The following is a 19,553-nucleotide window of genomic DNA, read 5'->3' as shown; positions in this document are numbered from 1 at the left end:
GAGGAGGCTACAGATGTACAGAAAATCAGATCCAGACTGAGAAAACCTCTAAACAGATACAATATGCTTAAAAATGTGCTTAGAAGCTGAAGAAGGAAAAGAATGTGGGTACAGACTGTCAAACAAAAAAAATAGTTTAAAGTAGTAAAAAAAAAAGTCTTTAAAGAGAAGGCAAAGTAGTATTTTTAAAAAGCCATATAAAAATGGGAAATACACAGAGCATCTGGATCTTGTATGCTGTTTTGTTGGCTTTGAAATTTTTGAATACTGATGAGCAAGGGTCTGTTGAGAGACAGTGGATTATGGAAACTGCTAAATTAAACAACCTATTTATTTTTAAAATGTGTTAACTTCAAAGTGGAAATCATAATGTATGTTTTGTTTGGGGAGAGGTCATGCCTTTGTTTCCATAGGAAAGAAAAAAATTATGGTTATTTTCAAAATTAATGAAAATCATATTTGATTGGGAGAGACCCCCTGAAAATCTTGGCTACAAACATAAAAAAGAAACCAAGAAGAAATACAGGACAGATGACATATAATGCAAGTCCTCTCTATGAGAACAACTGTGAGACTGAGTGGGGCATGATAAACCTTGTTTTATACAGAGTTCTCATGACTATTACATGCTATCCTTTCATATGACATGGATAGAGGTTTGGTCATACAGTCCAAATGGATGTATAAAGTTGACAGATGCCTTTTACCTACTTAAACATGGAACAAAAAATAATCTTTAACTAACTTGTGCACACCACACATTCCATACTTGTGCTAATATCATATGTTACCATTAAAAGTTTGTGAGTTTTCAGAAAGAGAAAAAGGACCAAACACTAATGAAGGCAAGTAGCACAGGTGACCCAGTCTCTCAGAATGCTCCTGTTGCAGTTTCTCCAAAATTATACATTCAGAACAACTTCAAATCTGTTAACTGAGATGGTCCAGCTTCACAGACTATCCAGCCAAGAGTTCAGATAAACTCTATACTTCCCAATCACAAAAAAAAATAATAATAATATAGCTTTCTTTCCAAGGACTTGACTATTATCCCAATTTTCTTAAGGTCCCCTAAAGATGCTGTTGCCCCCAGACAACTGGAAGCAGTGTAGAGAAGACAACACCCACATTCCCAAGAGGTGAGGTGCATGGTTTTTGGTCATTCAGTGGGTTATGGATATTTGTCATTGTTTAGGGAGGTTGTTTATAGTTGTTGCTGGTCATGATCAGGAAAACCAGCTGAGCAAAGGAGATTAGATTCAGGGATCCTTTTCTGAAGGGGAAAATAGGAGATACAGTACAGGAATGATATAATCAATGGGTAGATTATTAAATCTACTTTAAACTAAAAAGCAACTCTTAATCTCAAATATTTTACATTGGTATGGATTTTTGTATATTGATACAATTTTAAGGTTATTTTTGTTATATTGCATATAATAATATGTTTGTATTCTTGTTTAAGGTGTTGTACCTATGCCACTCATTTAAAAACATAATGTAGCATTCTAGTCTTGAAAGCTTTTGTGGATAATATATAAAGAAAAAATAATATTCATGTATAAAAATAAAACTTATAGTCACGTTAGGTATGTTTTCAAGGTCAAATAGATATATTCTAAATAGACAGATGGTCTTCAAACACTTCAAAGACGTATGGAATATGACATTTAAAATGTTTTAGTAACATAAGACTTTTCACGACAGGAAGACACATGTACTCCTGGCAGCACCAATTTACTTCAAAAGAAGATGACAAAAATCAGAGAGCCTCCACATGGAATTTGCTTTCAATGTGGCAAACCTAGCCATTTGGACAAGAACCTGCCCTTGCCTCAACTGCTGACAGTATGCTGTCCAAATTGGACAAGCAGGACTCAAAGGAAGCAACTTCCAAACTTTACTAAGACAACGTAGGACAGTTCTTCAAAATTCTGCCAGATATAGGCCTGTAGAACTATGTTTGAGTTGAAACCTTCCCTTTTTATTTAGACAAAAAGAGGGAAATATTGTGGGATATTTGTATACTGTATGAAGGTATATTGCTTTGAATGGTTTAATAAATAGTTGAATGGCCAATAACTAAGCTGGACTTCCACTTCCATGCACAGAAAGGAAGTAGAAGAAGAAAATTGAGGCACATGAGAGACCATCGAGACATAGGATGAGTCAGACACAAATTGGGAGAGAAGTAAAAACCACATAGAATAGAGGTTAATAAAAAATATTTGTTAATTTAAGTTATAAGAGCTAGTGGGACAAGCCTAAGCCAAGGCTTTCATAACTAATAATATGTCTCCGTGTTGCTATTTGTGAGCTAGCCAACCAAAGTAAAGTCTGATTACACCCACAAGTAAATTATTTCCAGAGTAATATGATTATATTTATATTGTATCTTTGTAAGCAGGAAAGATTTTAAAATTATCAAACTGATTTCAGCTAGTACATCCTTTGAAAAGACTGCATAATCAGATAACATCAATAATGTAACTTAAATATAAGTTCAAATACTAGTTATATTCAAGGAACTAATGAAGATTAATTGTCTGGCAACTTTAATTCCTTCTAGTTTGCATTTTAAATGTGGCTACACCAGTTTTATATATTGCCAACATAAATAAGGTAAAATAAATATCAATATTTTTTAAAAGATATTTTAGTTTGAGAGAAAAAATTTGTAGTTCCTGTGAAAAGGCTCAGACCTATAAAAAAGTTTGAGGATCTGTGACAAAGTTGATTATATTCAAATATTTAAAGGTATATCTTGATAAGAAAGGGTTAATAACCTGTCCCACTATATAAAAATCTGTCACAGAGGCCCTGGCATATCCTTCTGCCCATGAAAGTATGGAGTTTATATAGAGAAGCTGAGCATGTCTCATTTATCATTCCTTCTATAAATTGACTACTAAAGAGCTGTCTTTTTAAATGAACTTAACCCTTTCATCCTGCTCATGTTTTAAAAATTAGTAATAAAATCCTGAACTAGTGTTAATGGTTAATGGATAAATGCATGTACAAGGTCCTTTATTTAGCTACAAAAGCTGATTTTTAAGTCAACATTCAGTAAATAAATCATTGAACCTCTATAATATAATGTGTAGAATACTGAAATAACATAATACAAAAATCTTAAAGGATTGGCCCTGGTTCTAATGTCTCATCTCATAATCTCCCCTTTACTTTTTTCCCTATCAATATTCTTCAAACGATATTACTATTGTATTACCATAGTTATTGTTGACCTACTTTCTTCTGAATTTACTGCAAATAGCACTATAGCCCCGTCTAAGTGCTGCTAGAGATCTTATATCATTGACTTATGCTTATGCTTGGTAGTAGCTTAACAAATATGGAAGGGGAAAGCAATTGGTCATCCAATACCAAATGGACTGACTGCCTTTTTAAATTTACTTGACTGCATTCATCTTGCGCATGTGTAAGAATAATAATTCTGAATGTGTGATAAAGGTTCATAATAAAGCGTGTACAATGTCCTTTCAGCCCTGAAAACCACCATAAAAGTAACATTATACAGACTAAGCAGTTTACATTCAGTAATAATATATTACTCTCTCTCTCTCTCTCTCTCTCTCTCTCTCCTATATATATATATATACATGTAACAACAATTAAAGAATGAAAGAACAGAAAGGTAATGGATTTGAAAAAAGAGATGTGGCACGAATCTCTAAAGGGTCTTATTAATAAAAAGAAACTTGGATCCAGGTATTGGGGTGAATGCTGGAAGATCAGAGAAGCAGAACAAGCCACAGCTTCCTCGCCTTGCCAATTCCTCAGCTGATCCTGTTTCCTCAGACTAGAAGCCTCTGATTCCTCATCCAAATGGATCTCAGCTGAACTGCTTGCTGCTAAAAGCCTAAAAGCTTAACCAGTTCTAGTTCCTGGTTTTCATGCCTAATATACCTTTCTGCTTCCTGCCATCACTTCTGGGATTAAAGGCTCTCTTCTGGGATTAAAGGCGTGACTCACCATTCCTGGCTGTTTCCAGTGTGGCTTTAAACTCAGAGACCCATGCTTCCAGAAGGCTAGGATTAAAGTTGTGAGTGCCACCATTTTCTAGCCTCTGTATCTAGTGGCTGTTCTGTTCTCTGACCCCAGATAAGTTTATTAGGGTGCACAATATTTTGGGGAACACAATATCACCACAAAGAGAAAGATGGAATATATGGGAGAGTTTGAAGGAAGAAAATGAAAAAGAGAAAAAATGTATTTATATTACAGTTTTTAAAAAGAAATAATTAAAATATTAATATAAATAATTTAAAAGTTAATTCAAATCCAAATAGAATTTTAAAATATTAATTTTCCATGCTTATGAAAATTAGAAAAATTAGCAGGATAAAACCACATGTATTTCTTGCATTTGCTTTTACTATTTATTATTATTATTATTTTGTTTAAAAGTTCATTGGAAAGTAGTCCAGCTGCATACACTTCTAACCCCATCTCTCCAGAAGCTGAGGTTGGAGAAGTTCTGTGAGGACAGACTACATGCCATAGCTATCCCATCTCAAAACAAACAAAAGAATAAAACAACAACAGAAATAAGGTACACCCACTTAAAACTTCAGTGTGCTCTGTTGTCAATTGTAAGTACCATGTTTCATAGCAGCTCTCTATTAGAATTCATTTCTGTTGTGTAACTGACACGTTAATTCTCCTGTACTGCAACTCTTCATCCACTCCTGCCTTCAAAACCACCACTGTACTGTTTCTATGATTTTGACAGTTGTAGATGTCTCGTTTATGTGGAATTACTCTACATTTGTGCTTCTGTGGTTTGGAGTTGTATATAAAAATGAAAAATAGTATGATCATTATAGAAATGAAATGTAGAAAATTTAATCAGAAAACATTACAAGCAGAACTACCAACTGAACCACAATGTGGAATTTGATAAGCCCGATTGTGAACAAATATTCATCACAGTTAAAACTAGAATCATGAAGTGATATCTGCACTCCCATATTCACTGAATAATTGTTTATAACATCCAAGATACAAGCCTTAAAGTTCACACAGAATCATTGAACAAAGAAACAGTGAGTTGTACACACACACACACACACACACACACACACACACACACACAGAAACACACAGAAACACACATATGTAAGGAAATTTTTCTGCCTTTAACTGTTTCACTATTGTTAAAACTGCCATTTTTTCTGTTGTTTCTGTATAAATCTATGGAAATGTTAATTTACTAGTATCCAAAGTTAACTTCTAGTCGTCCCTCTTCTGAGTTGTATCCTTGACATGTTAGATGAAGATAAAAAGTAACTGACTTGATGATTTAAAAGGAGACATGAGGGGGACCTGTTGTATTTCTGTGCCAAAAGTGAGTGTACAAAAAAACAACATATTTGTTCATATGCCATGTTCCTTTTATTTGATTAGACCTAAGCTTTTATGAAGAGAAAGATGGGTTGGGTCTGGTTCCTTTGTACTCACCCCAGTGTTTCCTAGTAGAATGAACTGCAAAGGTAATGAAAACAGTATTTTGGTTATCTAATGAATAATTGAATAAAAATTGTAAGTGAAAATTTAGAAATTTCTGAGAATGTTTTATGCTGATTTCAAACATATAAGAGAAACACTTGATCCTTCAGAGCAGCCCTTAGTCATGGTTATATCTGAGAAACCACTCTGACATGCAAGGAAATGGTAACTTTACTTCTCTTTTAATCTTGTAAATTTTATAACACTATGCAAATCAAGATTGCAATATCATGTGAATTTTGGGCACTTTCGCTTTTGCTTTGCTTCTTGTTTCTCAGAAGTGTTAATACTCTGTTAATTATAAGCCCAATGGCAGCAGGTGTGATGTCTTCTTTTAATGTCGTATAGTATTTGGGGAGGGGAGGAATAACCTGATTATACCCAATGAACCATCTTCTGTTAAGTCTTCTGTAGGCTTTCCCATTCATATTTCTAGAGATATTATTTAACATCTTTTTAGTTTCTCTGTTGTTTTCCCATCTTGTACCTCAACTATGTATTTTGTCCATCTCTCAAATGGTCTTTTAAAAATGTAATCACTAATTTTATTTTTCAAAGCTTCCTGAACAGAGCACTGGTAGTGCAGGCACTAAAATCAATAGTTAACAAATGGGACCTCATAAAACTGAAAAGCTTCTGTAAATTAAAGGATGGTGTCATAAAAGATTTTTACAAACTCCATATCAAAAGAGGACTAATATCCAAAATAAATAGAGAAATCAAGAAACTAGATATCAAAAAGCCAAATAATCCAGTTTAAAATGGGAACAAACCTAAACAGAAAATTCTCACTTGAGGAAACTCAAATGATTGAGGAATGCTTAAAGAAATGCTCAACATTCTTAGTCATCAGGGAAACACAAATCAAAACTACTTTGAGGTTTCATCTTAAACCTCTAAGAATGGCTAATATTAATAAAACAAATAATAATCAGGCTGGCAAGGAGATAGAGTAAAGAAATGCTCATTTATTGCTGATGGAACTACAAACTTGGACAGCCACTATAGAAATGAATATGCAGTACCTCATGAACATGGGAATAAATTGTTCTCAAGATATGACCATACTACCTTTACACATCCACAGAACACTTCAGCCTACCAAACATGCTCAAACATGTTCATTGCTGCTTTGTTCACAGTAGCCAAAATTTGGAAACAATATAGATGACTGACAATGGATGAATGGATAAAGAAAATGTGGTACATATACAAAGTGAAATATTAGCTCTTTAAAAATGAAATAATTTCTGAACAATAGTGGCACATACCTTTAATCCCATCACTCAGAAGGCAGAGGCAGGTGGATCTCTGTGATGTTGAGGTCAGCCAGCCTGGTCTACAAAGGGAGTTCGAGGACATCCAGGCCTACATGGAGAGACCCTGTCTCCAAAAAATGAAAAATAAATAAATAAGTAAATTAATAAATTAATTAATTTTGCATGCCAATTTATGAAACTAGAAAGAATCATATTGAGTGAGGTGACCAAGACTCAGGAAGACAAATAAGGCACATAATCATCCATTTGTAGAGACTCTCTGTTAATTCAATGATAACCAAGATACAATCCATAGAAACATTGAGATTAGATATAAAGTAAGGAACTCATGGGTACAGACAGATCTCCCTAGTAAAAGAAATGACTAGACTGTACCTGGAAGTTTTCTTGTGCCCCTGCTGGCTGGTGGTCAGGACAAGTCTCTCTCCCATTTGTGTCCCCCAAGTAAACACATGGCTTATATGAATTATAAATGATTGACCATTAGCTCAGGCTTATTACTGACTAGCTCTTACATTTAAATTAACCCATAATTCTTATCTATATTTAGCCACATGGCTTGGTACATTTTCTCAGTTCTTCCTTTTCACCTTGCTTCCTCTGTGTCTGGCCAGTGACTCTGGACTCCTTTTCTCTTCCCAGCATTCTCCTAGGCTACTTGCCCCACCTATACTTCCTGCCTGGCTACTGGCCAATAAGTATTTTATTAAACCAATGTTAAAGAGTGTTATCCCACAGCACTAGACAGTTATGCATGGATGGGGGAAAGGCAGACTGGAACTGGAAGATCAGTTTTTTAGGGGGAATAAACAGGGAGGCATGGGAGGGAATACAAGAAGAAAAATCAAAATGTAAGGGCAATTTGAGGGGTAGAACAGAAACCTAATGCTGTATATTCCTCCTAAAATATGTACACATGTGAAGGCAATATAAATGAAACTGTCAAATAACAGGGGAGACAGGGTCCCAACTAGATATCTCTTGTTAAAACAGGAAGCTTCTAGTACCATGAATTAGCTACATTTAATTGGTTGTTGGCCAGAGGGGTCCCATAGCAACCCCAAAACAACCTAAACTGTTGTCAAGGCTAGATGTGTCCTCTCACAAACTGCTGGCAAGGCTTTATTAGTTATGATAATACCTATGTAATTCACTGAGCATTTAGAAGTTCACAGAGAATCTTCACAGTGCTTTTGGTACAGAAAGGCACTCTACATGTTACCAAAGGAAAGATGTAAAACCAATCCATGGGAAAAAGATCTTCATGAACCCCATGTCTGACAGAGGACTGATTTCCAAACTATATTAGTTATAATTAATATAAACCTCTATGTATTTACTTGGGATACACAAGTGGGAGAGAGATTTCTCCTGACCCAGCCAGCAGGAGCACTAAAAAAACTAGATATATATAAAAATCAAATAATCCAATTAAAAATTATAGTACACTTCTAAACAGAGAATTGTCAGCAGAAGAATCTCAAATGATCAAGAAACACTTAAGGAGATATTCAACATCCATAGCTATAAGGGGAATGAAGATCAAAATGACTCTGAGATTCTATCTTACACCTGTCAGAATGGCTAAGATAAAACACACAAGCAACAGATCATATTGGAGAGGATATAGAACGAGGGGAACACTCCTCAATTGTTGGTGGGAACACAAACTTGTACAGCCATTTGGGATGTCAGTATGATGTTTTCTCACAAAACTCAGAATCAATGTACCACAAGACCCAGCTATACCACGCTTGGGCTTATGCCCAATGGATGTTCAATCATACCACAAGGACACTTGCTCATCTATGTTCATAGCAGCATTTTTTTTATGTGTGTAATAGCCTGAATCTGGAAACAACCTAGATCTCCCTCAACTAAAGAATGGATAAAGAAAATGTGGTATATTTACATAATGGATTATTACTCAGCTGTCAAAAACAAGGACAACAGGAAATTTGAAGGCAAATGGATGGAACTAAAAAAAAAAAATCATCCTGAGTGAGATAACCCATACTTAGATAGACAAACATGCTATGGGCACACTTATAAGTGGATATTAACTGTATAATAAATGATAACCATGCTATAATCCACAAGCCCAGATAGACTGGGTAATAAGGAGACTTCATTGGGTGGACACACAGATCTCCCTGGGAAGGAGAAATAGAAGAGATTTTGTGAGTGGCAAAGGGCAGCTAGGGACAGAATTATGAGAAATCAATTTGTGGGGGTTTAGAGGGAAAGTGTACTGAAAGAGACTAATGGAAAGGCAGAGGGGCCATTTCAGGGTCAGGTAAAGCCTGGTACAAGGGAATCTCCCAGGAAACAACAAGGAAGACCCCAGCTTCCTAGCATTAGTGGATATGTAGCTTCAACTGACCATCTCCTGTGAACAGATTGGTGCCTAGGTCAATTGTCATCAGAGAGGTTTCATCTAGCACCTGATGAAAACAGATGCAAACCCACAGCCAATCATTAGGTGGAGTTCAGGGAATCCTGCAGAAGAGGAGGAGAAAGGAGAGCAGGAGCCAGAAGAGTCAAAGACACCAGAAGAAAATTCACAGAATCAACTAATCTGGACTCAATGGGCTCACAGAGACTGAATCAATAACCAGGGAGCCTGCATTGGACTGACCTGGGCCCTCTGCATGTATGTTCCAGTTATGTAGCTTGTTCTTCTTGTGGCACTCTTACCAGTAGGAACAAGGGGCTATCTCTGACTCTTTTATAGGCCTTTGGGACCCTATTCCTCCTACTCAGTCACTTTTCCCAGCCTTCAAACATGAGGTGTTTAATATTATTGCAAGATGATATGCCATGTTTTGTTGATACTCATGGAAGACCTGCCCTTTCCTAAACACAAATGGAGGAGTAGCAGACTAAGGAATGGGAACAGAGAGGTACTGAGTAAGGAGAGTAAGGAGGTGAAACTTTAGCCAGGATGTAATCTCTCTCTCTCTCTCTCTCTCTCTCTCTCTCTCTCTCTCTCTCTCTCTCTCTCTCTCTCTGTGTGTGTGTGTGTGTGTGAACTCAACCACACACCCTTTGATGCTGTCATCTCTGTAAGATATTACAATGCAATGGTGGCACAAAGCTTGTGGGAGTAATTAACCAGTATCCAGTGTGGTATCCAAGGCCAACTCCAAGAGATGGATCCCATACCTATGCTGAGTGTTAAGATCTTGAGACTAGATAGTCTAGTCACCTAGAGTAAAACCAAATACTTCTGTCCTGATAAAAGAATGTACCAATAAAATGACTTCTAATGACAGTATGCTATACTCATAGATTAGTGCCTTCCTCAGCCATCATCAGAAAAGCTTCATCCTGCAGCAGGTTAGAACAAAATACAGAGCACCCATATCCAGATAAAATGCAGAGAGAGAGAGAGAGAGAGAGAGAGAGAGAGAGAGAGAGTATTTGGAACACTCATCCCTAAAATGGATATCTGTATCTCCATCTAATCTCAGGGCTCAGAAAACACAATGGAAGAGAAGGCTGAAAGGGTGTAAGAGTCAGAGGCCCTCAAAGTCAACAGGGTAGATGCAGATATGAACTCAGACTCTGAGGCAGCATGCACAGGGACTGTAGAGTCTGTACCAGGTGAGGAAGTAGAGAGATGCCCCTATCCCTAACCCAGAAGCCATCTCAAAAGAATAACCACTTGCAAAAGAAAATTTAGTTTTCTCCAAGAGTCTCACTTTGGAAACAAACCATTCTTGAGAGTGGACTGCATGCCCAACAGTAAATGGTCAACAGAAAATGAACTCAAGGGCATCTTTGGTGGTTCCTTATCTCATAATTTCCTGTCAGGGATGTTTTTATCTTATTTTTTATTTTATGTTATTTACATTTTTTCTCTTTTTTGTGCTAGAGGTCCTTTGTGTATGTGTTATGGCTTCCAGTTTAGTGTTTTGGTGGGATTCCTGAATGTGTGAATGAGTGGTTCTTGGTGGCTGTATCTGTCTCTTGTGCTTTTCCTTTCGCTCTTCACCTTCTGTTTGTTTGTTTTGTCCTATTCCTGTATGTTAGATTTTATTTCATCAAATTTTATTTTATTTTAAGTATTGCTTAGAAACCTGCTTTTTTTTAAGGAGAAACATAAAGGGGATATATTTTTATAGGAGGGAAGTTAAGGTGGAATTGGGAGGAGTATAGGAAGAGGAAACCATAATCAGACTAGAATATGTGAGGAGAAAAACCTACTTTCAGTTCCTGAAATATTAAAATGAATTAAAACACAAAGAGTAAAAGCAATTAAGAAATCTTCCTATCAGCTTTCATAATGGCCTATTTATTCTAGACTTCTAAAAAGATTCTGAAGTTCTCCAATTATTTCCCTAAGATCACTCCATGATGAGATCACCCCTAGAGCAGGAATAATCTTAGAATCCAGCTGTTCTCAAGTCTTAAGGACTTTCCAATTTTTTGCAGAACCAGAATGGGACACTGATCAACTAGACCACACCTTTTCCAAGAATGATTTTTAATGTATACTTCTGCAGGTTTCCTAACTTCTTCCTCAGTTTGAACCTGCAGTTCCTATGCCCCACAGATGGACTTGTAGTCACTGAATTCCTTCATTACTTCTGCGTATGGCCACACTGACTAAACCCCCTTTCTCATCATTTCAATGTTACTGGTCTGTTCAGTTTTGGTACTGAAGCTGGTGACTACACTTTGCTTGCTTAGATTAGTAGAGGCAGAGATTTGCTTGAATCTCCAGTAACAACTTGTCCAATTTTGCCTCCATCCAATAACAATATAAATGAAATCAGGGGTTGGGGATTTAGCTCAGTGATAGAGCACTTGCCTAGAAAGCACAAGATCCTGGGTTGGATCCTCAGCTCGAAAGAAAGAAAGAAAGAAAGAAAGAAAGAAAGAAAGAAAGAAAGGAAGGAAGGAAGGAAGGAAGGAAGGAAGGAAGGAAGGAAGGAAGGAAGGAAGGATGGAAGGATAAATAAATAGATAAACAAATGAATGAAGGAATGAATGAATGAATAAATAAATAAATAAATAAATAAATAGATAAATAAATAAAATGAGATTAAGACCTAAGTCTGAATGCGATTGTACAAGCCTTTAATCCTAGCACTCTGGTGAAAGATCTCTGAGTTCAAGGCCAGCCAGGCCAGCATAGTGAGCTCCAGGACAGATCTTATCTCAAATAAGCAAACAAACAGAAAAAAAAAGAACAAAAAAGAAGTAAAACACAATTTTCTATTCATTACCTAAGTAACCAAACTAGAAAAATAATCTGAATTTGGTTAGCTACTTTATTTTCATCTACTATGTACTTATTTCAATTCACAACAAATTAATGTTGTGAAACTGTTTGCTATTCAAGATAGGAGCTTTAGTTTTTTTTAAGATGTTGATTATACAACATCAATTGCCTCCATTAAGAAATACACAACACTTTAAAATATCTTCAGAAAAACACACTTTATGTTATCTGGAATGTACCACTCAATTTTATTTATTTATTTATTTGTTTGTTTGTTTGTTTATTTATTTATTTATTTATTATATAGTTTATTTTCTTCCTTTTTTCCTTTTTTTCATTCCAAGTGATCATTATGTTGTTTTTATCTATTTAGTTTTTTAACAAAGGAAATGTTACGGACTTACTTTGAATGCGTATCAGAACAATTATTTAATCTTAGTGTAGTCATTAAGAGAGATAAGAAAAACAAGATTTGGAACAACAGTAGAGACAATCACAATATTTCATCTTAACCATGAGTTAGGAAACGTAGTAACATCAACCAATCTTAAAAATATTCAGTTGCAAGACTAATTTTTCTCACCTCAAATTTTCTCATTCTTTTCATCTGAATATTAGAATTAGAAGAAAGGTATTAAAAAAGATCTTGAAAAGTCCTTCCTACCAGGTTTCCTATTCCTCACTTAACCCTGTCCATGCTTCCATTCCTTCAAATACACCCACCAGCATGGCTCTACACAGAAAGATTCACTCACTGGCTACAGAACGATAAATTGTATTAAATAAACTTCCAAAATTACTAGGTAATGTGAGAAATACTATGAAAATTAAAAGTAAATAGTATACACTATTGAAGTGTCTTGTTTATAGGGGATTTTTAGAATTTATATTAAATGATGGTAGCATGTTGTATAGAATATGTGTGTTCTATATGTGGTATGTTTTAGAATCTGCGATGAAAGAGAAAGACTATGCGACAAAACACAGAAAAATTTGATCTTCCCTTCAAGGAAAGAAAAGGGAAATGGTACCCAGTTTTCACATGCCAGGCATTGTGATGAGCACTTGGAAGACTTCATATCAGGCAATGCAGCCACATCCTAAAAGCCAGAATTTTCAACTCTCTTTACAAACAATGAAAATGAGGCTTAGAAACATCAAATGACTTGCCTGACTACAAAAGCTAATAGCTGATGACTTGGGACTCAAGGTCAGATCTACTTGAAATCTTGTTCTTTACCCATTAAGGCACACATTGGAAAAGAAAAAATGCATCAACCTTATGTCCTCATGGATACTAAATATAGAAAATAGAAACAAGCTCATCACAGATTTCACAGATTATAGTTTCCTTTCTTCCAAAATGAAATTGTTTGGCTTAAATAATCATGTTATTCATATTAATTGAAAAAATTGTTTTTCATACCCAAAGGCCATAAACAAAGTCATTCACATAAGACATAAATCTAATCTATAATACATAAAAGATAAATTATGTAAAAAGAAATCATTATATTATTTGTACTCATGCCAAAAGCCCAAATAAGCACATACTGAGAATATTTTACAAATTAAGGAAAACCAGACAGCTTTCACTAAAAGAAACAAAGTTTTCATGGCCATTTCAGATGTTTATCAATTTCTCTAATTAATAAAAGGGAAAAAACATAAGTTATTCTTTTAAGACCTGATGTGTCAGTGGGTCCTTCATTATTATGCTAAAAGCATTGGACAGGAAGCATCTGGTATTTTGGATGAAGACTTTAGAATTTCCATAATAACACATGAATCAAATTTCAGGCACTACTATGTGGGCATACTTACTGAATAAGTTACAGAATGGCAATTAGTATGATCTTTATATATCTAACTATATTAGATTTATAAGAAAGTCTGCTTTGTAAATATGTATAAGCATTCAAAGTATAAGGGGGAAATTTGAAAATCATGGTCACCATGGTAATGATGGCAATAAGATTTATGAAGCAAGGTGCTAAAGAGCTGGCTTTTCAGTTAAGAGCACTTACTACTCTTGCACAGGACCTGGACTCAGCTCTCAGCACCTGCATAGTGATTCATATTCTTCTATAACTTCTGTTCCAGGTGATGTAATGCCTCCTTCTCACCTTCACAGGCAATGTATGCACATGGTCCATATTTACACATGCCAGCAGAACACTCATACACACACACACACACACACACACACACACACACATATATATATAATGAAATATATATAATATTTTAATCTTAAGAAAGAAAAAAGAAAAGAAGAAGAAAGGAGGGAGGGAGGGAGGGAGGGAGGAAAGAAAGAGAAGCCAGAGAAAAGGTGATCTTGCAATGTCCTGTCCCAATCTTGGTCCACAGCAGAGTAATAATGCTTTCAACATGTGGAGACAAATGCACTAAACTATAGATGTTTCCAAAGGAGAGCTATGATGAAGGTTCAGGGAGTGAAGGCACCTGCTAGCAAGACTGAAGACCTGCATTTGATCTCCTAGTTTCACATGTTTGAAGAAGGAAACTCTTTCCCACAAGTTGTATTCTAATTTCTGCATATACAGTATGGCCCATGTAGCTTGCCACTACACACACACACACACACACACACACATGCACATGCACACGCTAACACAGACCATAAAAAAATGCCATAAAAATTAGAGAACTCAAATGGAGTCTAATGTGTAATTACTCACTATGTACATATGATATGAACCCCTGAATGGACCATTGTCTCCGGACCTACCTTGGCTTTCCATGCCGCAATATACTCAGGTGTTGATTTGCTTGTACTAAGACGAACTGGTTACCAGAGCACATGGAAATGAAAGAATATTTTGAGGTATCTCTGAAAATTAATAGTTATAAACAAATGAAGTTACTAAATAGATGCAAGATTTTTCAAATTTACTATTGAAATTTTATCCTTCTAATACTGAATTTCCCCCAAAATAGTAAATAATAAGAGAAATTTTGGCTGTATCATTATTAATTACTTAACTAAAAGTACTTACTGTATAGAAGTTATGACTATAACACTGCTAGACACTCTGTGATAGGAGATTAAGTTAGAATTCTTGCCTTAATAGACAAGGGAAAATAAGTCATTAACTATGTAACAAAAAGAGAATTAGTATATTTTGAGATAAGGATGGCAGGTTTATAGAAGTGATTAATTCTCAAAAAAATAAACAAATTTTTAAGATTACACATTAATTTGAAAGACTGATAATGATTAACATTGAAAGTAATTTGTTAAACTCTCTTAACTACTTATGATATAAACTCTTCATAAACATTTCTTCTTTACTTCTCACTAATTTATTTAGATAAACTTGTGGGTTTACAACAACAATAAAACAAAACCACAATTATTTTAAATATATTCTCTGTAATTTGAAAAAATAGCTACAATTATTTCTTGTTCAATAAAATTATAATATTTGATGTATATTATCAAATGTAAAATTCATGTTGCAATGCCGGAGGGAGCTTAAGTCATGAGATAAAATGTGAAATACAGTTAACAGTAGGGAACTTGCCTAAGACCAATAACAGTATTTTACTTGATGCCTCTAATACCTCAGACATACGCAAGGATATGAAATTAAGTCAAATAAAAAACACAGTGTTTTTTTCTATCCTATATCATATATTATTTTAGAGAGCTCATCTTTATGGGCCATAATTTTCCTTTAGACATAAACATTTGTGAAATAGAATTGGGGATGGCACAAATTGCTTACTGTATTTCATAGAAAAATACACAGGATAATATCACTCAAGCAAATTTCACATAAACTTTAGAATCACAAAATAAATATATTCTCTTCTTATTCAAAATAGACTCATCTTTTATTTAACAAACACAAAAATAGCACTTAAATTTTTCATATAATTTTATATCATTGCATATTAGTAGCCCATGGTAGAAAAAATTTGTAAGATTCCCGACTCATGCTCTGGGATCTTTAGAGTTAGAAATATAAAGGCACAGAACATTTCTAAAGTGGTTTTCTGATTAAGACACACTTTGGTCTTTGGGAAATTTATTAGCTTGTTGCATTTACATATCATGAAATACTTCTGGTTGATAAAAAGTTTAACATATTGCATATTGAATACAATACAGGACATAAGTGAACCCTAATGATATTTATATTTATTATTAAATAATAGCTACTTGTTATCTGTGTTAAGTAGTAAATAGCTAGAAAAGGAGGATGAAACAAGATAACAATTTTTCTCAAAATTATTTCTCCCCATCATCTCAACTTATTTGAGCTTCCTTTTTAAAAGCATTCTTCTGCATTACCTGCCCAATTTTACAACTTTTATCCATACTCTAGTAGCTACAGGGTTTTATGTTTAGAAAATTTTCCTATGCTTATCAAATTTATTTTAGGTGATAAACTCTTCTTCTTGGAAGTGGTTCACAACTCAAAGCAAATCTGAAACTACTTATAGCTGTGAGGGCATTTATACCTTAGCAAGAGAGTCAATTAAAAAGACATATAAACCAGCCATTATAGTGTATAAGAAGTGGTGAGTATTATAAAGAAGATCAAACCTGTGTGAGAATTAGCATGTTTGGGAGGCAACCCTCTATTTTTAACATGGTGGTGAGCCATGGGACTAAAGAAATTATATAAGTTGAAGCTATAAGAAAGATAGGAACAGGAGACTAGCCAACAGATTCATCCACCTGGAACTCCCATCTGGACCAGAGTTGAGTGCCTGGGTTATAGTCAGAGAGGCAACTGCACCTGGGTCCCACTGCTGGACACAGGCCACCCCGGGAGGACCTGACCAACTTTGCCCCAGTTTTCTGCCAATCGGCGGGCCCTGCAGGAAGGCTCCCCGTTTACAAGACTGCAGGCAGACACTGCAGTCTCCACACCCATCTGCTGGAGACCCCAGCCACTTCCTGAGAAAGAGAGACCAGCCCCCAGCTTCCATCCTGCCCTGGAACTCCCATCTGGACCAGAGACCAGAGGAACTCCCATCTGGACAAGAGGAGCTCCCATCTGGATAAAATAAGGAGATATCAGGGACTACCCGAGACTCAGAGTCCAGCCCCCCAGCTCCTATCCGGCCAGCACTCTCATCTGGACTAGTGCTCCCATCTGGTCCAGAGCTTCCATCTGGACCAGAGAGAGGATCCCTAAATCTGTCAACTCTCTCTGGACCAAGTACACTGATAAGAACAAGAATGAACACAAGAGGAGATGGGCAGACATCAAGGCAGAAGTACACACAACAAAATAAAGAGCAATACAGCATCACCAGAATCTTGCCCTTCTCCAACAGCTAGACCTGAACATCACAGAATGGAAGAAGAAGAAAACAACCTTATAAGTAACATCATGAAGAGGCTAGAGCCTTATATAGAAGAAATCAAAAATAAAGTAGAGGAACAGACATACAAAAAATGGGAAGAACTCTAAAAAAAAAAAAAACTAGAGGAAAGAACAATTAGTAGAAGAAAACAATAAATCCTTGAATGAAAATCATGAAAAAGCAAGGGAGACAATCCAAGACCTGAAGAGGGAAATAGAAAAAAAATGAAGAAGACACTAGCAGAAGGAATGTTGGAAATAGAAAATCTGAGTAAACAAACAGGAAGTTCAGAGGCAAGTATAACCAACAGATTGCAAGAGATGGAAGAGAGGATCTCTGGTGTTGAAGACAGAGTAGAAGAAATAGATTCATCAGTCAAAGAAAACACTAAAAACAAAAAGTCATGACACCAAATGTCCAAGAAATTTGGGACACCATGAAAAAAGCAAACCTACGAATAATAGGGATAGAGGAAGGAGAAGAATACCAACTCAAAGGCACAGAAAATATACTTAACAATATCATAGAAGAAAACTTTCCCAACTTAAAGAAGGAAATACCTATGTAGATACAAGAAGCCTATAGAACACCAAACAGATTAGACCCCCCCCAAAAAAGTCCCCTCGCCACATAATAATTAAACAACTAAACGTACAGAATAAAGAAAGAATATTAAGGGCAGCAAAGGAAAAAGACCAAGTGTCTTATAAAGGCAAACTCATCAGAATAATACCCGATTTCTCAATGGAGACTTTGAAAGCCAGAAGGACCTGAACAGATATAATGCAGACACTAAGAGACCATGGATGCCAGCCTAGACTAATATACTCAGCAAAACTTTCAATCATCATAGATGGAGTGAACAAGACCTTCCAAGACAAAACCAGATTTAAACAATACTTATCCACAAACCCAGCCCTACAGAAAGCACTAGAAAGAAAATTCCAACCTAAGGAAGGCAGATACACCCATGAAAACACAGGCAATAGATAACAACACAGCAGTAAACCCCAAATAAGAGAAGTACACACACACTACCGCCAAAAAATAAAAATAACAACAGGAATGAACAATCACTGGTCATTAATATCCCTTAATATCAATTGACTTATTTCACCTATAAAAAGACACAGACTAACAGAATGGATATGAAAACAGGACCCATCTTTCTGCTGCATACAACAAACACACCTTAAATTCAAAGACAGACACCTCCTAAGAATAAAAGGCTGGGAAAAGACTTTCCAATCAAATGGTCTTAAGAAGCAAGCTGGTGTAGCCATCCTAATATCCAGCAAAATAGACTTCAAACTAAAACAATCAAAAGAGATGATGAAGGACACTATATACTCATCACAGGAAAGATCCACCAAGATGAAGTTTCAATTCTGAACATTTATGCCCCAAACACAAGGGCACCCACACATGTAAAAGAAACATTACTAAAGCTTAAATCACATGTAAAACCCCACACATTAATAGTGGGAGACTTCAACACCCCACTTTCACCTCTGGAAATTGAAACTTAACAGAGACATAATGGACTTAAATGATGTTATGGCTCAAATGGACTTAATCGATATCTACAGAACATTCCACCCAAACAAAAAAGAATATACCTTCTTCTCAGCACCCCATGATACCTTCTCTAAAATCGACCCCATACTTGGCCACAAAGCAAATCTCAACAGATACAAAACAATTCGAATAACCCCCTGTGTTCTATCAGACCACCATGGTTTAAAGTTAGATTTCAACAACAGAAAAAACTACATAAATCCTACAATCTCATGGAAACTGAATATTGCTCAACTGAATCACCAATGGGTTAAGGAAGAAATAAAGAAAGAAATTAAAGACTTCCTAGAGATCAATTAAAATGAATACACCACATACCCAAACTTATGGGATACTATGAAAGCAGTCCTAAGAGGGAAATTCATAGCACTGAATGCCCACATAAAGAAGCTGGAGAAATCTCATGCTAGTGATTTGACAGCACACCTGAAAGCCCTTGAACAGGAAGAAGCATAGTGTCCCAGGAGGAACAGACACCAGGAAATTATCAAATTGAGAGCTGAAATCAATAAAATAGAAATAAAGAGAACAATACAAAAGATTAATGAAACAAAGAGTTAGTTCTTTGAGAAGATCAACAAGATAGATAA

Source organism: Onychomys torridus, chromosome 2 (assembly GCF_903995425.1).
Source record: "Onychomys torridus chromosome 2, mOncTor1.1, whole genome shotgun sequence".
In the NCBI taxonomy this organism is placed as follows: Eukaryota; Metazoa; Chordata; class Mammalia; order Rodentia; family Cricetidae; genus Onychomys; species Onychomys torridus.
Note: the sequence above shows the minus strand (reverse complement) of the source record.